The following is a 17666-nucleotide window of genomic DNA, read 5'->3' on the forward strand; positions in this document are numbered from 1 at the left end:
TAAAAACGAATACATCTCCTTTTCATTAGCCGTTCCGAAAAATAAATTACGGTATTTTTTACAATCCCGTCGAGACTCGCCGAGGTTCAACCGTCTCAAAAAATCAATTACAAACCGGAAATCAAACCGGCTTCAAACCGGAATGAAGCGTAATGCAGCCACGGAGCACCTTTCTTCGTCACTAGATAATCTCCCTCGTGGCGGCACGTGTTACTTCACAGCCAACGAAGGACACCCAATCACATCGGCGTCTCAGGGGGGCGACCGCTAACTGGCCACTGAATCACCGGGCTTAATGGAATAATATGAAGCTGCCGTCTGGAGCTTTCCGTCCTTGCGATTTTCTGACCTTTTTTGACCTGCGGGCACATGATGCACATTTCCGTGTCACACACGCAAACACACCACGTGCTCTGGATTCAGTCCAATTATTATGAGTGCAGGAAAACTTCATTTAAAAATGACTCGCCGTGCATCCCGGAGGGTGGAGACATCTGCGTGGGGGAAGATTGATTCAATTCATATTGTACTATTTCAATTATCAGCGACCTGGCTCTGCAGAAGGATCGGTAGTGACGGGTGAAAAACTCTTACATGTGCACATTTCAAATAACGCATTAAGTTTAGTGCCAAGTGATTCAGACAAAATGTCATTTCAGGCCGTTGACAGATGAAGAGCTTTTCTTCTGCTGCAGAAGTTCTGTTCTGCAGCAACCTGTAAATAATTGCTGCAAATATTAACATGACTACGTTTTTCAACAGGAATAAAAGAATAAGGAGTCTAGTTCCGTATAGTTATTTGAACACAAACCAGCTGTTTTGCTTCGTTAAGCACCAAACGTTTCTGCCACTAAACGTACGTTTGCACAGATGCAAAGTGCCAACAAACATTCCTGTTGAGAATATGCAGATTGTTTTTTAGCGTAGAGGCCAGAATCAGGTCGAGGTCAGAGAGGTCAGAAAACTCATCACGTCCTCGAAGTCTGGAAATACAAAAGGAGTGAAAGAGTGTGAGCGAGTAAGTGAGGCGGCTGTGTGTCAGATGTCCACTGTTAAGGGCCGCTGGTCTGATGAGTAACGCATAGTCGACCCGAGAGGGCACACGCACACACACACACACACGCACACACACACACACACACACACACACACACACACACCACAGCGAGCGATAAGAAGCTTCCCTCTCCTGCGTTCACGTCACTCGTCGTGTGCGACCGTCGTCGCGTCAACTGGGAGAACTCGACCAGCAGAACGTCGCGCGTCTGCTGATCTTCTTTTTGTCCACCGGCCTCGTGGTGGTTCAGGCGGGGCGCGAGGAGAGGAGAGGAGAGGCGTGGACGCCTGTTGCCTTCCAGCCCGTGGCGAGCCATTAAATATGCAAAGTCCCTGCAGACGTGCCGATACTGGAGCAAGGAAGAGGGCAGAGCTTTGACGACTCCCCCCCCCCGTCCTCCCCCCACGGGCTGCAGGGTGATCTGGGCTTTTACCGTGACCGCCTGTACGTCACTGAGGTGCCGCGTGCGGCCAGAAGACCTACGCTGCCTCTTCTTTACCGGACTCACAGAGCACCAGCTCTACTTCCTGGACCAGATGTGTGCAAAACAAAACAGCTCCCCAAATGAATAATGCATCAGGTTTCGCCTCCTCGTTATTCTCTCCCCACAAACGGCCGCGGAGGCATTCCTCGCTTAATGAACACGTCCTCGGCGCGCAAAAAACAATCTATTTCGTTTGATGTCGAGGGAGAAAAATGCGGCGCAGGATGTTACAAGCGGTCAGAGTCGCGCCGTTTGTGCACCCGTCCCCTGCGCTCTGCGACACATATGGCTCTCTGCACTTGAATATGGAGCCGGCCCGGCCTGCGTTGGGGTGAAAAATGGCTTTCATCTAGGATTTGAGCTAAAGCAAATTACCCCTCTGGTGGTATAGATCAATTCTAAGGAGGTGGGGCAGAAATACTCTATGCTGATGCACGTAAACGAGTTTCCATAAGTCAAAGAGGATGAGAAGAACGATTCCATCTCCTGATTGCAACCAGCAGCCCCGAGTGGGGCTTTTGTACCGAAGAGCTGACGGAACGCGAGCGGGAAACCCGGCTCAGGTGCTCAAATGTGATATTCCATTTCCTTGGGGCAACTTCCTCGTCCTCGAGAGAGAGAGAGAGAGAGAGAGAGAGAGAGAGAGAGGAGGATTTGAAAAGAAAGCGACTGTCAGACACAAGTTCCTTCTCCGAGACGTGAAGCGCGTGCGTTGATCTCCATCAGTGAAAAGTGTCCAACATCCATTTTTAATTGGATTCACCAAACATGACAGGAGGGGGGAGAGGGGGGGGGGGGCAAAGTGAGACTAACCCAAGACAGGAAGGGAAAAAGAAAGGAAAAGGGACAGAGAAAGCAAAGGACAATAAAAAGGACAAGCAAGTAAAGAGGAGACGGACGGGGGGGAAAGCGAAGGGTGTGATGGACACGCGGAGCGAGACGCAGCCGACGTGCAGGCGACACAATCGCAATTATCTAACGACACCACCTGCCGGAAGACCTCCCCCCCCCCCTCCCCCGCCCGGCGCGTCACCCGTCGTCGACTCGGACTCGCACGCACAAGTCCATCCGTCAGATAAGGAGCGAGGCGGCCTGCGGGGCGAGCCGGACGTCGGGCGCGTTTGACGGATGCTTCCGTCAGAGAGCTTCGTCTTCATCAGCCGCACTGGCCGCTCTTCTTCGTCGTCCTCCACCTGCCTCCTTCGAGAGGAACGAGATGAAGAGAGAAATGACCTGAGGTGTGAGAAACGAGTGATGTAAAGTGTGAATGTGATCGCGAAAAGGACCAGAGCCAGGAGGTGAAAAGGAGGATGGTGAACACGCTTAATAAGTAAATTATAGAAAGGGACAAAAGAAGACGGGACGGATAACTGAGATGAAAATGACACGAGAGAGAAATGTGATTGAAGAGAGGAGATAGAGAATTTATTTAGATTCAGATTCAAGCAATGAGATTAAATTAATTGAGGAGATGAAAGAGGCGGGATGAATGGATGGCAGGAAAAAGGGGGGCAGACATTAGAGCAGATAGCTTAAGGATTTCAAAGGAACGAAACGAAGCCCAAACACGGCTGCGATAGTAAGCGATGCGCCCGGGTTTGACGGAACGAATGTGAGAGCGATCAATGGCGAAGCCGAACCAAAGGACGCCGCGGTGGGCGACAGACCAGCGAGCCCATCGGGGTGAAACCCTGATGAGAAGCTTCCTCCTCCTGGTACCCGATGCTCCATGCGGGTGTTTCCTCCGTGTAGCGCCCCGCCCCCTTTTTAACCCCCCCGCCCACCTGCCCGCCTCGGATCCCCGACTTAACTTCCGCCGCCGTGCTCGCTGGGCCCAAGGACATCCGTCACGGACGGGAAGAGCGTGTGCTTTTCTTTCTCTCTTTTTAAAAGGAGACACAGCAGAAGCAGAAGGATATTTGGAAGGAGAAGATTAGAGACGGTGGGATGCTTGTTTTTTCACATCAAAGGCATGTCTCTCTCTCTCTCTCTCTCTCGTTCTCCCCGTCTCTCTGAGACTCGGCCTGCTTCTCCTGCGTGGGTGCAGCTTGTTCCTATGGCAATGCCGGTTCCTTCTGAGCCCGACCTGGGTTCCCTCTTCAGCAATAATGTGCACACGCCGACCGGCTGATGTTCATGACATTCATCACACTCGGTGAATTTGCATTCACCGCGTTCACATTGCGATATGCAACGAGATCCCTTTAAGGAAGATTATTCATTTGGCTCAAGAGAGCCGGCTGTGCAGAGGGGAAATAGCGCCGCCGGAGTATGCTTCCCAAATCCGTTGCACTTTTAGCACCTGGAAGCCGCGATAAGGCTGATAAGAAAGAGGCTCTTCAATGATAATTAAATCAGTTGTTCATCATTGACACGTCAGGGCCGCTGATGATAATTAGCAATAACGTGATACCCCGTTTATCCCTTCAGGGGGGGGGAAGGTAGGGGGTGGATCTCTCTCGTTCTGCGGAGCGGCCTCCTGATCGAGAGCCGGCGAGGAGTCGGCGTCCCGGCCTCAAGGACAATCCCAGGCAGGCTGAGCGCTCGTGGTTTCGTTTCCCCGGCAACCAGGTGACAGGCTAAGCGAGGAAGACGAGCGCGGCAATCAGCCGGCGACGAGCAGCAGATGGCCCGGGATGACCTGCTCGGTGGACACGTGCTCCCGAAAAACCAGAGGGACGGGGGGACGTCAGGGGACTGATCGCGGACGGGGAAACGGTTCAACTGACGGGAGACGTCTGAAAATGATCCAGGTTCGTATCATTAAACACTATTGCATCCTCGCTGGTGAATTAACTTTCAATCCACTCTTCTGTATGTTTCCCCCAGCTCGGTTCCGGTGGCGTCGCCGTGTCACTGCAGTGCAGTAACACCCCACTGGCTTATTTAGATTTTCCTATTTTAGTCGCTCGAATAGTCCCACAGGACACAAATCGTATCGCTGTAACTTAATGCGTATGTGGGTCTACTTTATGAGCAGAAACAGAGCGACTCAAGCGTTCAAATCACTATAAATCCAGGCTGGATGGCGGATTCAGTATTTAAAAACTCGCCAACCCGTAGTTGATTTCTCTCTCCGCTCCATTTTATTTACAACAGAACACAAAATGATGACTTGGAGTCAAAGAGCCCAGTGTTTTTTTGTTTGTTTTTGTTTTGTTTGTGCGACTTTTGGGCCAAAGTGTGAGCAGCCCTGCTCGGCTTCTGATTGGCTGCCGGCCCGCTCATCCCCAGCTGCTGGCCGCGCGCATCAAAGGGCCGCGAGGAGAAGAAGAAGAAGAAGAAGAAGAAGAAGAAGAAGAAGAAGCAAATATCCCGACGCTCACTCACTTCTAATTGTAGAAGCTGTGGACGGACGGACGGACAGTAGTCGACTGTATGTCCGTCATAGAGAGCTCCATTCACACGCACGCGCACACGCACACGTCAGCTAAGCCACATAGCTGCACATTGTGCAACACATGCGCACATCCCACAGGACCTCATTACAGCGATTGGCTCCGGGACCTTCTGCTGATCAGGACGCTCTTTTATGTTGCATATTTGCATCCCGAGAACATTAAAGAGCCTTAAATACACGCGTGCAGTGCGGTCACGTATGTGTTTTAAGAGATGTAGCGCCGCAGAGAGAGGAGAGGAGAACAGAGGACAGCGGGAGGGGGGGTGGGGGGGGGGCATGCATGGTCAGAGAGGGCAGACGTGAGCTAAATAGCTGAGTTTGCAACTGTGGACCAGAGAGGGAAGACGGGGGAGGAGGGGTAGGGGGGGGGGGGGGGTGAGTCACGCTGCCGTGTGATGAGGTGCAGCGTGAGGACAGTCGACTGTTTCTGCTTCTTCCTGTGTGGTCTTATAATACGTTACCCCCCCCCCCCCCCCCCCAATTCCAAAAAACAGAAGTGAGGAGCTGAGGGGGGCATCGCTTCCATCACAGAGTAATGGATTGATCAGCAGCTCGTAGGCGATGGCTCTCTGCGGCAAAAGTCGGCCCCCTATTTGTAACTTTTCTGCAGTACGACCCCGTGCTTATCTGCAGGACCCCCCCCCCCCTCCTCCGTTGGCCCAGCGGGGGGGGTGCACCTTTCTCACACGGCTGTGTTCTGCGTCCGGCGAGCGGTCAGTGTTGGTCTCGGCTGAAAAGGTGTCAGATTGGGTCGAGGTCTGTGCAGCTGTTCAACAACAAACCGGGGAGGTCATTTCTTTACACATCTGTTTTTTCACCTGAGGACATGTTGAAACGGGAAAAAGGGCCATCAGACTGTTATCTAAAATGTAAAAGTAACAAATCCAAACGCGATCAGCTGTCAGTCTGACAACGTCTTGGCATCTGGTGCCGTCTGGCTAATATGTCTATAAGCCCACATTTGCTGATGTGGAATAAAACACAATTTAGGCAACGAAAAACACTGTGAAACCGTCCCAGTTCAGATCTGTCAATCACAAGGTCCCTGAAGCCGCCTGGTGGTCTGCTCTGCTCAAAGTGTTCTTACTATATTATATTTCAGAAGAAATCAAACTAGAGATTAGGAGCATAAACTCATGTTTGCCATCTTTTCTTCAGGTGCATGGATCAAGTGACAAGCAGTTATTTTCTCGTAGACGTCTCTCTGTATCCAGAGGAGCAGCGTCCTTCGTTTATCATCAACTTCATCCTTGAATTATTCATGAACGACTCATTCATGACTCATTCGTCGCCGGTTCGTTAGTGACCACTCAAGATTGTAAAATGTTTTAGGTTTATTTTAAAAAAAATGTGCAAATACTAAAGGAGGCGTCTCCTCGTGATTTATAGATAGCGGAGTTGTGTGTTTCCTAAACACTGGTTCCTTACATGGTTGTGTGTCATCTATTCAGGCTGAAGAGCAGCCAGGAAACATGAAGCGATGGAAGAAAGGGGAAGTTTGACCTCATGAGTATTTATGCGCCTCGGCGCCGTGGACAGAGGTCCCGTCTCTTTATGTCTCACTAGCAACCCGAGGTACTTTTGTCTGCACACGATAGCACGCGATCACACCAACGCAGTGATCCATAAGCATCCGCTTTGTTCCCGGTTTGCATTCGCGAGACGTTAAATGGTCTCGTGGACGCACAACAGAAAGCAAGTCCCGCGTGTGATGTTTGCAGTTTACACGTCTCAATGTGTCCTTGACTGAGTGACGCTGGGAGAAGCTCTGTGAAGTCCACAACACTCACGTCTCCCTCCCTCCCTCTCTCGCCCTCGCCAGCCAGCCGGTCTTTATTCTATGGGACATATCTGGGATTTAATAGGATTTGTAGGGGAAGGAGGCAGAGGCAAGATGAATGATATATTGACTTCTATATAAAAAGCAGGGCCGGGGTGGTAATCTCATTTCAGGATGCAGTGATGAGATTCTGGCCTGTTTTCTTTCCAAGATGATGTGACTTCGGTCCTGACATCATCATGATGCTGCTGCGTGTGTGTGTGTGTGTGTGTGTGTGTGTGTGTGTGTGTGTGTGTGTGTGTGTGAGATCCTGAGCATTATTTTTTCTCCCTGAACTTAATCTTTACTCTCCTAAATTCGAAATGCGTGAAGGGCTTTTGGAAATACACCTCGAGTTCAAAGAAGCTTTCTCCCCCTTTTATGTACGATGTGATATTAATGAGGGCGGCATCATGGATCACACAGGCGGATCGAGAGGTGAGGCAGTGATTCACATACATGGAGGTAATGAGGAATCATCTCTACCGATTGTTAGATTGAAATTGAATGAAAATGCCTTTAATTAATAGAAAAATTGTTTCCGTCAGATGGGGGACTTTCTATGCAGAATATCTAATAAATGCCGTATTTTTTCACCGCGCCGTCCGTATTAAAGCTGAAGTTGCTTTATTTTGTCATCAGCTTTACATTCCGCTTCCTGTTGCTGGTCAAGTACATTAACGCGTGTATTATACAAGCGAACATCAGAGCAATTGTGTCGTTAAGTGAAAAACGTTTTATAGATGGAACGATAAGCGTCGCCACGACCTAAAGGCCGCGTTCTCTCTGGGCGTTTGCAGAGGTTACTCCACCACGGCGTCACAAATAGGTCATCTGGCCGTGTTTCTGTCTGCAGGTGAAAAGCACCACACTGTGCTTTGTTTCCTGTTTGCCATTCTCTCACACGTTTGATGTAGAAGGCTGTGCGCCACGTTCTGATGTCACATTGATTTCCACAGTCATGTGACACACGCCGGCTAAATACGCCGGGGCTGTTTCCAGACACCCATTTTACAAAAGTGGTGAAAACGATCGTAAATATGTAACATTTTCCATCAATGTGTTTTTAAAGGTGTTGATTTATGCCCACGTGACACGCCAAGTGGGAGACGTTGTTAGTGTCAAAACTTAAACATCAATTTGATTATTTCATATTTGATTATTTTTAATTCGATATAGTGATCCAAAGTAGTCTGTATTGAATTTCTGCTGTCGCCAGGCAACAACCCAGGCCTGTAGCTTGATGTTTACTGTACAGACGGGGGCATGAGCTCAATCTTTTCATCTAACTATAAAATGGCAATAAAGCAAATTTAAAATGTTGGTTTGTGGAGTTTCTTTCTGCTTCCTTTTTAGGAGGTTTAAAAGCAGCCTTCAAATTGGATGTGGCCAGAAACAAATGGCAATCAATTGATGAGTTAAACAGTACAAAAGGTTTATTGGAAACTAAGTGGATGAATTCTTGTATTTATTATATTTTGGCGTTATATTATTGATTTTGTGGACCACACTCAACTGCTTTTCCAATGTTTTATAAAGCAAAGACTGATTGTTCCAAAAATGATTAATTTATGAGGAATAAATAGTAGAATAGTCGTGGGTTGCAGTCAAAGATTGAAAAGCTGTTCTTAGCACTTCCAGCTCTGAACAGAATGTTAATACCTCAAAATCGATAAGATGAAGGAGTTCGTTATTAAGGTTTTAGTAAATGTCTCAAAAACAATTCAAAGACCACATGTCACATCCAGACACGGCGGCTCCGAGACCGAAAAGTGACAAAGGGAGAAAATGATGCCCACAGGCCGCCATTATAAACCAGAACACACCCGATATTGCTTTTCACGTTTAACTCGGAGCGTGTGGCTCAACACACACACACACACACGCACACAAACACACGATGGCCCAACAACACATAGAGTACATTCGGCATACAGCTGTCAGATTGTTTGTCTTCTGTTTCCTCTTCATCTCTGTTGAGACTTGCAGACACGCAAACATGCAGAACTGCATGCAAACGCACACGCACACGCACACACACACACACACACACACGCGTCTGCAACTTGGCTACAGAAACCAGATGAAACTAAAGTACTCAAAAGAAAGGCCTGTATGCACACATGACCTCTGACCTTTATCCAACAATTAAAAGCAAGAAGCCTTGCCACACACACTTTGTCATTTAATGATCCTCACACACACACACACAGACACACACGTGGCAGCAAAGCCCTGGTATTTCCCTGCTAATTGATCAAAGGTTCCTCTGGTTGATCACCAACTGTCACTGTCACAGCGCGCGAGTAACTGGTGCTAAATTAAAGGGAAGATAACCGGAAAAAGGATAAATAATTGACAACAACGTAGGACAAGATTACATTTAGACAGCGGATGGTGCACGATATCACCGTTAAAACTGAGGCCATAACTGTATAGTTAAGTTGCTTTATATGCATTTATATTGTTTCTCTGCTGCAGTTCGGAACAATAGTAAAAGCCTCCGCGTTCCTTTCATTGAACCGGCTGTTGAAAATACTGCGCAGTTGATCCTTCCTCGACTCGGTTAATTCTCTCAAATCTGCAGTAGCAGCAGTTAAGACGACATCTCCGCTGGGCACGGATCTGAAGCAGAGGCAGAGTTACTCTGAAATCGTCTTCTATTTATTATAAGACGACATTCTCCGGGTTCCTTCTCGTCCCGACGCCAGGCAGCTCGGCCTCAGAGTCGTGGCAGCTGAGGGTCCGCAAAGCCCACCGAGACCCCGAACACGACATCGGACTTTACGAAAACAAACTTGACGTGACGTGACATCACTCGACGGGGTGAAACCAACAAGAAATATGAGTTTCTCTCTCTGTGGTTGTATCACAAATACCCATGAAGTGGCTTTTTTCCTTTAAGTCCCAAAGTGATTCCTTTTGATCCGACAACGAACAAAGAAAGCAAAGCTTGCTGGCCGTCTGTCCTCAGAGATTTGGGGTTTCAATGCTGTCCAGATAATTGAAGTTGACGCTGTCGACTTTTTGCCCCCTTAGTGGGATTTTTCTTCCCCCATAGTTACTGTTGCCATGTATGTCGAGTTGGTTCATCGTCACGCATTTGCATTAATAACATGGCAGATTCAAACAGCGGGGCATTGATTTCATTGGCGAGCTGTAGCAAGCTAGCTAATCAAGCTAAGCTAAACATGACCGTTTGATACAAGCGGGAGGCTACAGCTGCATATTTTGCACAAAAAGCCAGATGATGTTTCGTGCGGAAGGGGAACAGAAGCATCGTGCTTGAAATAACAGACTAACTCGCTCTTTGTGCCACGTCTGTTGTCTAATAATGAAGCTGGTTGGTATACGTGTCATCTCCGATGGGCAATGATGAACCTTTATTTGATGGTGTTGAACCAAAGCTGTGTTTCTTAGACATATATATATATGGTAGTTAAACAAAGGTCCATGGTTGTCAAATGGGCATTTACAGTGAAAACGGACAGAACAAATCTCTCTGTTGCTGCTATCTTGATATTTGAAACCATAATAATCAGTTTCACAACTTTAATGAAGTGAAAACACACTGTCAAAGGTTTGTAAGAGGAAGACGACTCCCACGAACCCGTCAATCAAAGAGAAGCCCCGCCCATAAGCGTATCCTGTTTTGGCTTGTTTTTGACTCCAAATGAGACCATCATTCGTGAAATGAACGTGATGCTGCGATGAAGAAACAAGCAATTGAGACCATGAGCTCATGTTCTGATGAGAACATCAGCGGAACATCACGCCGCGGCGTGACAGAGTCACCAAACCGCCTCGGCGACAGTGGCAGAGCTGAGAACAGAGGGGCGAGGTACTGAAACGGAATATGGAGACAAGGAGGCCGGGGAAGGAAAATGCTTTCCTCCGCCCCCCCCCCCACCTTTTTTTCTTATTTAGTTTCCTCTGCCGTTTGGTTTCACGCCGGTGGCATCCTTATCCCCCCTCTCCATCTATCTTTCTGTCTCCATCACCTCCAGCCCCCTTTGCCTCCTCTCATCCCCCCACCACCACCACCCGCTCTTTCTTCCTCTTCCTCTCTCAGCACACACGCCACGATCTACCCTTGATTTCCAGAGAGAGAGGCTGGTAAAGCAGCAACCGGCATACAAACTAGCTGACTCAATGCACACACACACACACACACACACACACACAGGCTGCATGGACGGTATGGACAGATGGAGGCAAGAGATGAGAGGAGAAAAGGGAGAGGAAAGGTGTTTGGGGAGGGGAGACTTAAGGAACGGGAGGAGATGTGAGAGTTTCAGGGGTCGGCTCTGGTTTCGGCGAGACGTGCGTCAGCATACGTTAAGCGGGCCATTCATCATCGGCGGCGTTAACGCGAGGTCACCGTCGGTAGCGCTGTTTCGAAGTGTAACCGCTCTGGTTAATGAAACCGCCTCTCAGGAATCCTTAAGCCGCACGTCGAGGCACAAAGTGATGCAGGTTTTTTGGGGGGGATTCCCAGCCATTCCCAGAATGGCGCCCGAAACGTTCGGAGGTTTGGTTCGGGCTTTGTGCGTCCACAGATCACACCCTGGAAACCTGAGGGGTAAATGGAACTTCTCCCGGATGGAAATGCTCTCCATGGAGGCTGCCTGTCTCCGGAGAGGAGAACTGTTACTGATGAATTTTTAAAATGTAATTTTTCAACGCTGTGAGCTGCACAAACTGTTTTCCATTCCACTCTGTTATATTGGAACGGGGGGCGCGCATCTCGCACACGGTCAGATGTGCAGAAAATTATTTTTTCTTTCTCTTTTTAAATCTTTTACGAGCAAGATATTTGTGCGCGCTAGATATAGATCTCGAGCGGTATCCAAAATGTGCTTTTGGGGCTGTGTTCAAATAAAGCTGTATTGATTGTGATTTTTCTTTGGTGTTCGTCAGACATAGAAATTCAAATATTGTTTTTTTTTATAAGAAATTCCACTAACAAATACATTGCAAGTATTGAAGTAAAAAGCAAAATACCCTCCTCTTACATTTAGTAGAGAAAAAAGTAGCATTCACTGGAAACACTCAAATAAAGTCAAAGTATGTCACTAAAGCTGCCTCCAAAAGCGCAGACTGATTAAAGGAGGAGTGACTATTTGCATAGTGGTTGCGTGTGTCAGTGTGTGTGTGTGTGTGTGTGTGTGAGTTGCAACGTGCAACAATAACTTCCTAATTACAGATCCCTGGTGTTGGTGCAATCTTTCTGAACTGCTAACTAGCCTCCTACAGGGAATACGGCACATTATTAATCCATGTGCTCGCTTGAGCGTGTGCATCCAGTGCACTGGCGTGTGCCTCCGCCGCCGCGCACGCGTGTCTGTCAGCATCCCTCTCCCCGACCGCTGCACACGGAGGCCTCGCTCGCAAAACGGCGCGATGCCAGTTTGGCAATTTTTCTCACTGCGAGAAGCCTAATCTGCGATTTGTTTGCAACTTATTTGTATTCCAATTGTGCTTCAATAACAAAACTGAGAATGAATAAATGTAACGGTGCGACAATTTCCCCCCGACAATGGCGGAGCAGGAATTACGGATGTCTCCGCGTTTCGGCCGCGAGTCCGCGGGGAGGTGCCACGCTGACTGCAGATTGGCCTCCACGCCGCGGTGGGGGGTGTTTCCAAAGACGAAGTAGCCGGCCCCTCGTGCACCAACGTGCTTAATACGGAGAGAGCTGGTTCCTGCTGCAATATTGATGGCCCTGACAAACAATCGCTGGTGAGAGTTGATTCGGAAACTTAGCCGGGGACTTCGGCGTTGCTCGAGGAGCCAAAAACATGCTCTAAATGGACGGGGGACCGCTGGGGGGAATCACACAGCCGCGTCTCCTCGGCGTTCCTGGAGAACGCGGCCCGCGGTGCCGCCTCTGGGTAGTGAGATTGCACCACAGCCGGTTGGCTCTGCAGTTTAACGATGCACGGAGAACAGCAAACCGCCATTACGACGTGGGTCGAAGCGGCAGCGGCGGCCAGGTGGCAGCGGCGGCGACGGCCAGGTGGCAGCGAAGGCCGGCGCAGACATTAAAACCTCCCCCCCCCCTCTTCTTCAGTCATCTCGTGCTCGCGGACATGCCGGCAGCTCCCCTCTGCTGAAGTTGTCACTTTCCATTACCGCTGACTTTTAATGCCGCCACCTGCCTTATTACAGACGTCGCCATTAGAGTTCCACCGTTTCTGACATTTCTGCCGCCGCGGCACAAAAAGCTTCCACTCTGTCGAACAGAGGCTTTTTGTTTGGGCTCCATTTGGCAGAGTCGTCGGCTCTGAAGGAATCAAACGGGGGCCGCTTTTGTAACCGGGGAAGGGGCGGGGGGGGGTTCTCTTCTTTTTCGCTCCCTGCTCTCACACCTCCGGAGACTCGAGAAGTGTGCTGCGGCGAGCACTGCGGTAGTGATGCAGGATGCAAGCGAGACGAGCGACCTCTGAGAGAGTCATCAGCGGATTCCCCGGGAAACAACTGAAGGCCGGACGGCCGGCCGTCTCCTCACGCCCCCCCCCCCAAAAAAATCTGCTCCCTTCCTAAAGAGGAGCCATTGAAGCCGTTTGTTTGTCTGTCTCATGTCTATTCACGGCGAGCTAATGTGATACCCTGCTCTCTCGCTCTCTCGCTCTCTCATCCTCTCTATCCTCGCTCGCTCTCTCCCGTGGTACTCGGCCAGCAACCGGAGTCAGTGAGTGGAAAAACTCTGTTAGTAGTCCATGCCCTGTGGGACGGAGCGGCAACAACATCCGCTACAACCGATAGTGGAGCACTAGGCGGGACGTTACCGGGGCCACAGCGGCCAAAGATTTAACCGGCTGAATGGCTTCGTGTCACCCAGGTGAACGTCACGAGCAGACTGACGCTTCTTTTTTTCTCTTCTTCTTTCTTTTTTCGGCTGGCTGGTACTTCTATGCCAAAGAGGTGATGGAAATACACGGTATAGTTGGCCGCCACCACATGTTACTCCATCACGTCGCTGTCACGTAGGTGTTAACTCAGGTTGGGATACGGCGAAGCATCGGATTCACATCATTCTACCTTTCTCAACTCGTTTGTTCATGTTTTTCATTTAAAAGAAGCCGCAGAATACCAATCATGAGCTCTCATGGAGGCTTTTTGTAAAACTCAATGACAGAAAGTCTCAACTTGGAGCACTTTTTCTGTCCTGAAATGCAAAACAGTCTGTGGACCCCTTTTTAATTTGGTTCCCCTGTCTGGACTCTCTGCAGCCCGGATGTGCACTTTGAGCTACAATCCTCCGGCTGATGAGATGACATTGTTCTATGTTATTGGGGCCTGATGCATTAACAGATCCAAGAAGCATACTGACAGGAACCTGCAGACGAACCGACCACTTCCGAGTCATTTCAGAGAGATGGAGAGAGTCCCCGCGTGCAGGCAGGAGTCCTTCAGCACGTCCCGGGACCAAAACTAGATCAACACCAGAGACCAGAACGAAAATATCTCACGTTGGAGGCGCGTGGGTTTTTTTTGGGGGGGGGGGGGGACTGGTTGAATCAAGCGGCAGAGGCGTTCAGGCACCGCACGCGCTCACCGGGAGCCAATCACGCAAATGTGGATCGATGAAGCCGCGCGGAGACGAGACGAGCAAAGGCAGCCAGCAAATGCCTGTCACCACCGCGCGCGCGCGCACACACACACACACACACACACACACACACACACACACACGCACACACAGAACCTGCAGGATTTTCAAAGTTGAACACACACACGCGCGCGCGCGCGCGCCGCGAGTCCAGCCGCGGGAGGGAAGCCGGACGCCTCGCGCGCAACACAGATGTTCGCTCACTTTACCTCGTTCCAGATGTGCGCGGGGAGGAAGGCGCCTCCTCGCAGGTCTTCCTCGGCGACGCACGCTCCGCTCGCCGCCTCTGGGCGGAATGTGTGGATGTGTTGACTTGTTGTTTTCATACGTAAATACAAACACATAAATGTGCACGTGCACTGATTCGGTCCAGTGAGCTCAGCAGCAGCAGCAGCAGCAGCCTGATGTGGTGCTCTGCCTCCTCGCCGCTGTCTCCCTCGCTCTCCGTGTCTCTCCTCTTAGTTTCTGCCTCTCACACTGCGTCAGGCTCCCCCTCTCCCTCTCTCCCTCCCTCCCTCTCTCTCCCTCCCTCTCTCCTTCCCTCTCTCTCTCTCTCTCTCTCCCTCCCTCTCTCTCTCTCTCTCTCTCTCTCTCTCTCTCTCACACACACACACACACACACACAGGAGCACACGGTGATGAATTCGCTGGAATTCGGTTTCTCTCTCTGTGTTTCTACGTCGTCCTCCATCCGTCGCCTCCTCCTGTGAACCGGGGCGACCATCCGGCCAGCTGCCGGTGGAGGAGAGAGCTTTGCTCGGCACTTTGCTCGCACACTAGTGGCTTTCAGTAGCCCGATAAGTGGGGCTGTGCTATCAAAACCCAAACGGGTCAAAGTTCTTGATCGAAATGGTATGAAATCCAAGCTGTTTGCAGGACGGAACGCAGCCTCCATCGGGAGGCTGATGGAGGCCCGAGCGGCTGCAGCACAACCGGAATGAACAGTCAGATGTGATTTGAGGTTGGCTGTTTGCCTGAACGCACTGTGTGGGGCGACCTGATGTCCTGCCAGCAGACATGGTCGGATTAACCGGCTCTTTGGTAGAGCCACACACACACACACACACACACACACACACACACACGAGGTGAACGTGTCCTCACACAGGCATGGATGAAGACAAATAGATTATCTGAAAGGGAAATGAATCCACACATACCGTCGCCTCTTAATACTTTATACTTGTACACATTCTCAAATTCCTCATTGATTCCCTACAGGAGTTTGTCCTGCTAGTGGAATTGCTCCCATCCCCGAATGATGCATGCATGTATCCCCCTGTCTGCAGATGCTGGAGATCAGCATCACTGTGAACCACATGGTCGCTGTTCCTCACGCTGTGTCAGAGCTGAAGTGACTGCTAATGCAAAGACAACGCTGAAAGCCGGCGAAAGTGCTTCTCATTTGACAGCTTATGGGCTAAGCAGTCAAACGAAATGCAGTGACTTCATCAGTGAGCTCGGCGCCAACCACCATCATTCATCAAAGCCGCGTCTGCAACACATACAGCAGGTTTATTTTGTACTGCATATATATACACATATATGTTTGACATATACATTAGCATAATTCACTCCCTGGCAGCATTTAGGTGCTGAGTAATAAAATAAAGCCAAGAAATACACATGAAAGGGGCAACATATCTGAAACTTTGGTACAACTTGGTCTGAAAATGTGCAGAAATCCTCACATGCTTAATAAAGTCTCTCTCGGAAACGATATATTATTGGAAAAACATAAAATATTTGCTTTCCACTGTTGTAATCCGTGACTTGTGACCACGGTGTGTTAAATGAAGGTGTAACCATTCAATGGGTGCGTCCCTGCATTGATTAAACATTACGCCGCAGAAAAGCATCTTCCCAATGAGAATCAATTCACGTGGGCCTAGATTTGCACAACCAATAGAGAACAAGCTGTTCAAATTGAACTGAAGCTTAAAAGTCCTCCCACATGCAGATGATACAGCTTCTTATGGTTTAAGGTTTCTCTGGTGGTTTCTTTTAGTATTTCTTATATTTTAATTTAATTCAAGGCCGATGTCCCGGAATATGCTCGTCTGTTAAAAGTGAACGAAGAAACAAAAGACACAAGTTACAATACATACATTATTCCACTTATTTATTCAATGAATACACATCTCATCCCGCTGAATCAAACTCTTATTTCCACATCATTGTTTCAAACAAGCCGCATCACTGAGCGGAGTGATTTGCACCACCTGGTGATCCTGTCACAGTCTTATTAGCACTTCACTCACCTGCCTCAGCTGTTCCCGTCAATCACCTTTATTTATACTGCAGAGTGACTCTCAACAGCACCTGGACAATTAGAATGAAAGGGATGCGTGATACTGGCAGCATCATGTTTATAAGCAGCGCTGTGGTGGTAAAATTAGAGGTGGGTGAACTATGAATTTTTGTGATCGTACAGACATCGACGCGAGGCAACGCAACACAGAGACTCTGTAAGGCTTTTCCCGGCTGTAGTGCATCATCAGATAAAGTCACATACAATCAATGGCAGTGAATGCATGTGTTTGTAGTTTATTCAATTTCAAGAAAACAGTCAAAAAAAAGGTATGTGTAGGCAAAAGAAAGGACTTCCATAGGACCTTCAAAAAATGAAGGCCTGTGGAAACAAGCCCAGGGCGTTACAGCTCAACGTGTGATATGAAGAAAGCCATCCTGCAAGTTGACGCTTCCCCTGCTGCTTAACCATTAAAAGAAAGCTCCAAAAGGCAACGTGACCAATGAATCCATCCGAACAGGCGGGCGCGGGGAACTTCGAGGAGCGTAAACGCTATTTCCAAAATTCCAGAGGTGCGTAAATGGCGTTTACCCTCCCAGTTTACAAGGTAATCATTAAAAACGTTCCCCTTTCAGAAGAAGCATGTTGATGGCGATACATACGATACGGAAACACCTTGGGACAGTTCTTCTGTAGAACATCATGTGCTTTACAAAGAAATGTGAAACCTGTTTATTCGATTCTAAGAGGAAACTTGGATTCCCGGATGTTTCTCTCTAAAAGAATAAAGGAAGTGCTGTAATATACAATGAACTATAAGTGGAAAAAGTGCCATGTTACAAGGGAAAACTAATCTACAAAGGAACGATCGCCCTCTGTAAAAAGCTTCAGAATGTGAACAGGAATCCAGGATTCAACTGGAAGGTTTGATGCTCCTGAAGTCTGGAAAAAATATATATTGCAAATAACACATTTACCAATAAGACACAAAGGTGAAAAGTGTCAAATTTCCCCCAGTTGATTATTTACAAAAAACATTG

General features: G+C 48.9%; 1 protein-coding gene across 2 annotated transcripts in view; it reads right to left on the reverse strand.

Moving 5' to 3' along the window:
* The window catches only part of LOC120825763 (protein ELFN1), a 62402-nt gene extending 47447 nt beyond the window's left edge, over window positions 1–14955 (reverse strand). The window contains exon 1 of one of the 2 annotated variants that reach the window (XM_078079553.1): window positions 14585–14955. The gene's annotated coding sequence lies outside the window, so the exon portion shown is untranslated. The remainder of the gene's footprint in view (window positions 1–14584) is intronic. The other variant, XM_078079554.1, reaches the window with a different exon arrangement.
* Window positions 14956–17666: the final 2711 nt, after the last annotated feature.

The sequence above is a fragment of the Gasterosteus aculeatus genome, chromosome 9 (genome assembly GCF_964276395.1).
Source record: "Gasterosteus aculeatus chromosome 9, fGasAcu3.hap1.1, whole genome shotgun sequence".
In the NCBI taxonomy this organism is placed as follows: domain Eukaryota; kingdom Metazoa; phylum Chordata; class Actinopteri; order Perciformes; family Gasterosteidae; genus Gasterosteus; species Gasterosteus aculeatus.